An 8054-nucleotide genomic window follows, 5' to 3' on the forward strand; every position below is an offset into this window, starting at 1 on the left:
CTGCATATGTTTTGATCCAGCAATACCACTGCTAGGTCTGTATCCCAAAGAGATCTTAAGAAAGGAAAAAGGACCCACACGTACAAAAATATTTACAACAGCTCTTTTTCGGGTGACAAAGAACTGGAAATTGAGAGGATGCCCATCAATAAGGGAATGGCTGAACAAGCTGTGGTATATGATTGGGATAGAACACTACTATAGTATAAGAAACGATAAGCACAATGATATTACAAAAACACAGAAAGACTTACACATAATAATGAAGAATGAAACGAGCAGAACCAAGGGAACACCGTATATACTAACAGCAATATTGTTTTAAGAACAAATTTGAATTAAGAACTTATTTTGACTACTATAAATACCCAAATTGACTATGAAGGCTATATGAAGACAGTATCTGCATCCAGAAAAAGAACTGACAAATAAAAGTATATATAGAATAATTTTAAATAGGTACACATATATATGTATATATTTTATATACATTGGTGTCTGTGGTTATATGATTCTCTGATGCCCACAATTCCTAGTGTTACAGCACAGGATAAAGAAACCTATCCCGGGGTCTCTGGCCTGAGATGCTAGTTCAGGAAAGCAGCAAGTGGCACTCACCTTCCCGGGCCTGGCTGTCAGGGCAGGAGCCATTCCCTCTTCCTCCAGGCTGTCCTCTGGGGCAGAGCAGAGGCCACCGAAGGTAGAGCTGGGGAGGAAAGAAGAAGCAGGAGAATGAGGGGTCACGTTGGGGGTCTGCCCTGCTCAAACCAGACATTCCCACTTCTCCACTGAGGGAAGATCAGGGAGGGGGCAGGGGATGCGGGCGTGACTGAAAGAGGATTAGAATCAGCCCTCAAGCTCCGCCTCCGCCTGCTCGGCCTCCAACCCCGGATCCACCCACGCACCGGCCGCCCCCAGACCCCTGGGAGCCCATCCCGGGCTTCCTTCCTCCTCTGGCGGACGCTCCTCCCGTTCCCCCTGTGCTCCACAATCAGCCCCCGGTGCTCCGACCGCTCCGCACCCCGCAGCCGGCTCCACCTGGGCCTGGCCCCGCTCTCGGCCCCCACTCACCCCGTCACACTTCAGCTTAGGGCAGAGAAGCGGAAACGGGAACCAGAAAGCATGGAAGAAGCGGAGAGAAAAGGAAGCGGAAGTGTCGCAGTAAGACGGAAGTCCAGTCCTCCCGCCCTAGGGCTTGGAAAAATGTCCCTGAGGCCGGGACGGTCTTCTGGGAATCGTAGTCTGGAGGCTGAGGCGCCTTCTGCGCATGCCTGGGGCTCGGCCCCTCCCCTGGCCTGGAATGCGGGTCCTGCCTCCCTGTCGGCCGCCTCCTTCCTGCCAAGAGCCCCGCCCCTTCCGCTCCTCGCATTTCCTCGTGCGTGGTCTTCCCAGACTCAGAACACAAGGAGAGGCACCAGGCGTGGGGTCCCAAACCTGGAGGGGCCCTTGGGCTCCTCCGAGGCTACTCCACCCGCGGTCTCTCCCAGTCCGGCAGCCAGTTACAAAGGCCTTGGCTCTAATGAAATGCTTCCTGTCGCTGGCATCTTCCCGCAGGAATTGACGCAAACACGCAGGGAAGCCACGGCTCTGAGGAGCGAAACCAGGGGCTGGGGCTGGATGCCCGGAGCGCTCGCTCAGCCCCCTGGGGCTTCCAGGAGGAGCAGGACACGAGTGGGCCTGGCGCAGCAGGAGAGGGCAAGGGGGCGACGGCCAGGGCGAGGCCGTGCTCCTTTGTGTCTGGTTCCTCCGTCCAGGAGACCGACCCGAGGGAAACCAGGAGACGTGGAGAGCGTGTAGCTGTGCCTGGGGAATGCCCGTCGTCTGGTGGATGAGCTCAATAAAACTAAGAGCTAACGTTTAGGGGGAGCTTCCTGTGTTCCAGGCAGGGCTGAGTACTTTACAAGGACTGTCTCATCTGGTCCTCACAACAATCTGGGAAGCAGATGCTGTTATAGATCCTATTTTATAGATGTGGAAACTGGAGTGAAGTGACTTGTTCAGGGTCACACAGCTAGCAAGTGTCTAAACTTGGGTTTGAGCTCAGGTCTTCCTGATTCCACACCCAGAATTGTAGCCACCACACCATCTAGCTGCTCCTCTCCCTTAGTATTAAAAAACTGGCAGATAGGATTGCTGAGTCGTTGTCACTAAGATTTGCAAAATCATGAAGAACACGAGAAACAAAAATGTTCAAATTTTCAAAAAAACACAGTACAGGATCAGGAAATTTTAGGCACAGTGCTGCTGTTAAGTCCTGCTCGAGTCTTCCTGAACCCATTTAGGGTTTTCTTGGCAAAGATAATGGAGTTGTTTGCCATTTCCTTCTCCAGCTCATTTTATAGGTTAGGAAACGAGACAAACAAGGTTAAGTGACTTAACCCAGGGACACACAGGTAGTAAGTGTTTAAGGCCAAATTTGAACCCAGGTCCTCCTGACTCCAGGCAGTGGCACTCTATCTACTGCACCACCTAGCTGCCCTCATAGCTTCATTCAGTTTGCTTTTATTAATCTGACAGAGTTCTAGGTTGTATTTTCAAATGTTACTGAAATATTTTTTACATTGCCTTCCTCCCCAAATAATATTCTTCCCTCTTACCTATACAAAGAATCATTCCTTATAACAAAGAATAAAAAGAGAGAAAAAGCAGTTCAACAAATCTAATTAACACATTTATTGACTCAGACAGGGTAAGTCACGTTCTACAAATATAATCCACCACATCTGCAAAGAAGGGAAGAGGAAAAATTCAGCAAGAAGGGAAGAAATGTCTATCTTCCTTTGCTCTTCTCAGATACTATCACTTCAAAAAACAAGCAAGATTCATTACATATGATAATACCTGTTCCTTGAGGAGAAAATAGCCTCTGGCAAATTAAAAGGTGGTCAGATTTATAAAATGTATTATATTAAATGTATTTTATATACAATCTCATATTTTCACCATGGATTTTTATTTTCCATATGATGGAGGGGAGGGGAAATATTTGATAATGTCTTCTCAGTCTTTATGAACACTTCTGACATTCTTTTCTGATGCATGACTATCACCCAAATGAAATTATAGAACACAAGATGTTATTTGTCTCTTAATGGATAGACATGTATTTATTTCTTTATTGTTTCCCTAGGTTAAAGAAAGTGTTTTTCAAAAAATCGTAGGGTATTTTTAATCTGTTAGATTTATAAAAAAAAGCAAAAATCTATAATTGCTTTGCTATGTTAAGTAATTCTTAGAAATAAATTAACCTTCTTCACTCCCCTTCATTTGTCTTAGACGATGATTTACCTGTTTTTTCCCCTTTAAAATTTTCCTAATGTAACTGAGGTATGTTTGCTGGAGAAAATTTTCATTATTTCCTCTATTGTAAAGGCATAAGCAGTGTAATGTTTCATTTGGGTGCAAAAAATATATTTTTTCAAAATTTTTTTTTGTAAGAATGTAAAACTGCACATGGGCCTTAGAATGATTTTAAATGTGATGAAAAAAGTGTTTAAACTATAATTCTGATATTATAATCTATATTCATGTTAAATTGATCAGAATCTTTGCTAATATTTGAAAATATATTTTCATATTAAATCACAGGATAAGAGAATATATATTTATAATGTTATAAAATCTTTTATAACATTGTTATAAAATTTTTTACTATAAAATCAAACTACAAAAAAAAACCCTGTAATCTGACTGTACTCTAGATTTGGAGAAAGCAGATTTGAAGTGGTTCAGAAGAAAGTTGCAGAGGTATGTTCCCATGAAGTAAAATGCTGTAGGGAGAAGTCAGCCAAAAAAGAATGGGAGAAACTCAGCAACTAAATGCTGAAGAGGGAAAGAGAAAATTTTCAAATCAAGTGGAAAAATGCATTTTGTCTGGACAGACCAAAGTGTATCCATGACAGACTCACCAACCAAGTGTTACTGAAAAAAAAAAGAAATGTACAGACAATAGAAGTGTCAACCATTTGCCAAAGGTTTGGTCCAAAAAAACCGAATCAGTTTTCCCTTTAACCAAAGGTTTGTCCAAAGAACAAACAGAATGGGGTTCACCTTAGCAAAGATTTGACCAAGGGACAAACAGAATCAGGCTGTACGTGTACTATAATATGCTTATTTATTCTCATTAAGCCAGAAAATCACGCATTGTGTGGGAGTCAGAAAACAATTCAGAACTCAGAGGTAAACACACTGAAGGAGACCCTTTATACACCTAAAGCAATCTCAACTCAGGTTGCCTGTGTCAACCAAAATTATAATCTCCATATGTGTTAACCTATTATGAGAAAGCAATTTCTTAATAGGATAGATAGCAAATACAGTTAAGTGTCAAAGTGTCCATTGAAATTATAGATCCAGGATGTTTGTATTTCTTTTATCATTAACATGATTATATGTGTGTATACATGTATATACACATAAATATCATAATATAGCATAACGTGTCCATAAAATACCAAGATAAGAAGAGTCACAGTCAAGATAGTGTCTGGTTCAAGGCACTTTGTCCTTGGTAGTCATAAACAGAAGAATGCTCCTGATTAGCTTAATCAGGTCTTGTAGTTGCTGACACAGGAAGGGGCATTTTGGGTTCACTCAGAGAGCAAAGCAAAGCATGTCTGTTAGCCAGAACACACAAAACATTATAGTAGCTTAAGGTCAGAGTGGGCCAAAATGTCTCTCCTGATTGGCCAAATCCAGGTTTTAGGCCTTTCTCAGGGTTTGGTTTGGGGAGGGGATCACAGAAGCAAGAGCACATAAGAAAGAATCAATAGCTCCTCGACCCTACAAGCCAGGAGCCATCCCCCACCATCAGGGTACCAGCACTAGCTGCCTAGACTCATCTGGCCCTGTGGTCATGGTGGTGGGGATGGCAGTGTTGAGGAGAACAGGCCTGGCACCAGGACTCAGGATTTCTATAATTGGCCTGATGAATCCTTTGATGAAGTGTACCACACATTAGCTATTCAACAGTATATTCAGCAGAACATAAGGGCAGATTATTCCAGTATTGACAAAATTCTTGAACCACCTGAAGGCCAAGATGAAGGTATATGGGAATATAAACATTTAAGGCAATTCTGCCTAGAGCCGGGGTGAGGAACCTGTGGCCAAACTGAACCAATCTGTTCTGTGAAGTTTGGATTCAGACAAAGGGCTGCACTTGAGGACCTAGAGGGCCACATGTGGCCTCGAGGCCGCAGGTTCCCCACCCCTGGCCTAAAATGGACCTGCTGTCAAACTTCAGAGTGAGCGCCATCCAGATACATGTGCTCAGATGACGGCAACTCAATAACGGATTCTTCTTTGTGCAGCTCATAAAACTCCAAGAGTGTCCTGCTATAGTCTACACTAGACGCACGCTATGGTGCTGCAAGTCTTCTGAATAGCAATAAATATTTCCTTAGCAGAGTTAGCATAAAAGAGTCACCTGTAGCCAAACTAGCATCAGTATGCCATAGGATTTACAGAATATTTTCACATGCTTATTTTCATCATTGGAAAATATTTGATGAACATGAGAATGAAACATTTTTGTGTCACTGATTTACTAAGTTCATAACGAAATACAATTCCATGTCTAAGGATGAACGGATTGTGCCAATTTTGGAAGAGGAAGGGCAGAATTCAGTGTCTGGGGAAAGTGAATCATGATGGGAATCATACATAAAAATGTACTGAACACATAATTAACCATTATGAACTCTATATATCATTTTAAACACGTGAATCATGTATCCATATTATGGCTTCTTTGTTTGGTACAGTTTTGTATGCTGTGTGTTGTTTTTTAAAATGGGAAAGACTTTTCAAGTTATTCATGAGCTGTATATTCACCACTATGGTGCTTATGGTTTTTAAATAAGATTAACTGTTTATAATGCCTTTTAATAAAAAGAATTTACAGTTCTACAAAATTGCTGCTAAACAACAAATCTATCAAAAAAAGACGAGTGAGCTTTAGGTTTCACCTAAGTCATTTACTAATGAAATAGCAACATTTTCCCTTAGTTTTGCATCTTAAATTTAGAATACTCTAGGAAATTCCACACAATACAGTTCAGACTACAATGTACCTGTTTTTCAAAAGCATTTCCATGGTCTCCTTATGAAATTTTGACATACATCTGTGAAGATTATATGTAAATCCAAATGTAAAAGCAAGTGCAGTGTTATTAATGCTAAAATATTAATCTTACACTGCTACACAAAGTATATTCTGGGGCAGCATACTTGAAAGTTATATGTTTTTCTGGACTTACCTTTCTGTAATAGTGGACTATTAGAAGTTTTGCATACATCATGGTAATGATGCTAAGGCAAATAAACGCTTCTCCCAATGAAACCCCTTTCTTTCCTTTCAATCGTCTCATCAAAAACAAAAAACAAACTTCACCAGGCTACCATGAATTATTAGTGTAAAAGTTTATATTTATATGTATCTGTATTAATTGCAGATTATACCTCATATTAACATTCATATTATACCACAGGAAAAATGTACTGGCATAGTTTTTCATTTCTTTTTGTTTGGTGGAGTTATTCTAACTAAATATTTAGAAAACTTTGGTCTTTAAAATAGTTGACGTATTTCTATTAGTAACATTAATCTTTTGGTTCATCTAGATAATATTTAGATAGGGATAGAAAAATAATATTGTATCTTCCTCCTCCTTCCAAAAGAAAGCATATATTTGAATTATGTGTGCATGTGAGATTATTTGCAATAATTCACAGGATCCATGTGTGCTACTTAATGGTGTTGCATTGGTTGGACCTCTTTAAAATGAAATGCTTTAAGGACAGAACTTCAGATTTGATAACATGAGTAGTGTTACTTTATGCAATCTTTTTTTTTAATTTATTTAAGGCAATTGGGGTTAAGTGACTTGCCCAGGGTCACACAGCTAGTAAGTGTCAAGTATTTGGTCTGAGGGCAGATTTGAATTCAGGTCCTCCTGACTTCAGTGCCCGTGCAATATCCGCTGCGCCACCTACCTGCCCCTTCTGCAATCTTTTAAAAAGTACTTGTCTTCTTTTTACCATATTACCATATTGCCACTTTGTCTTTGAATTATGTTGTAAAAGTCAAGAAGTTAAAATTAAATTTCTCACTTTCCATACTGGCAAAAAAAAAGAAAAAAGAAAGAATCAGTATATGAGAATTTTATGGTACTGGAAAAAACTGCATCAGGAATGTTAAATTGTATAGAGGCATTAAAACATAGGGTTTAAGAGAGTAAACCATGAAGAAAGTATCTAAAGATAGGTTTTTCGTTAGTTTTAAGTGCCCAGAAGAGAAAAATATTTTTGAATGTAGAAGTTAGGATTGTTTGGAAATAAAAGTTAAATGCATTCATTTTTGTATCATCATTTCTTCCCAACTTGAGGCTAAACTTTATGATATTGTTATAAAATGTACAATGAGGACATGTGGTATAGTATAAGGTATAGAGTGTTTATGTAGAGATTTTTCCTTTTAAAATCTTCCTTTTGTTCAGATGTACTTGACTAACAGTAGTATGCTCTAGTAGTTTGTCATTTTTCTTTGAAAATATTTTGCTCCATACAACCAGTCTCTCTAAGGGCCTCATTTCTAAAATATATAGAGAATTACATCAAATTTATAAGAATACAAGTCATTCCCCAACTGATAAATGCTCAAAGGATATGAACAGGCAGTTCTCAGATGAAGAACTTAAAGCCATATATAGTCATATGAAAAAATGCTCTAAATCACTATTGATTAGAGAAATGCAAATCAAAACAACCCTGTGGTACCACATCACACCTATCAGATTGGCCAACATGACAAAACAGGAAAATGATAAATGCTGGAGAAGATGTGGGAAAAGTGGAACACTGATGCATTGTTGGTGGAGTTGTGAAATGATCCACCTCATTTTGGAGAGCAATTTGGAACCATGCCCAAAGGGCTATAAAAATGTGCATACCCTTTGACCCAGCAATAACACTTCTAGGGCTATATCCCAAAGAGATCATACAAATGGGAAAAGGACCCACATGTACAAAAATATTCATAGCAGCTCTTTTTG

At 39.9% G+C, this 8054-nt stretch overlaps 1 pseudogene; it reads left to right on the forward strand.

Moving 5' to 3' along the window:
* Positions 1 to 1267: 1267 nt before the first annotated feature.
* LOC114031138 lies at positions 1268 to 5652 on the forward strand (annotated as a pseudogene).
* The last annotated feature ends 2402 nt before the right edge of the window (positions 5653 to 8054 follow it).

This window comes from Vombatus ursinus, unplaced genomic scaffold (assembly GCF_900497805.2).
Source record: "Vombatus ursinus unplaced genomic scaffold, bare-nosed wombat genome assembly UNPS02015073.1, whole genome shotgun sequence".
Classification (NCBI taxonomy): domain Eukaryota; kingdom Metazoa; phylum Chordata; class Mammalia; order Diprotodontia; family Vombatidae; genus Vombatus; species Vombatus ursinus.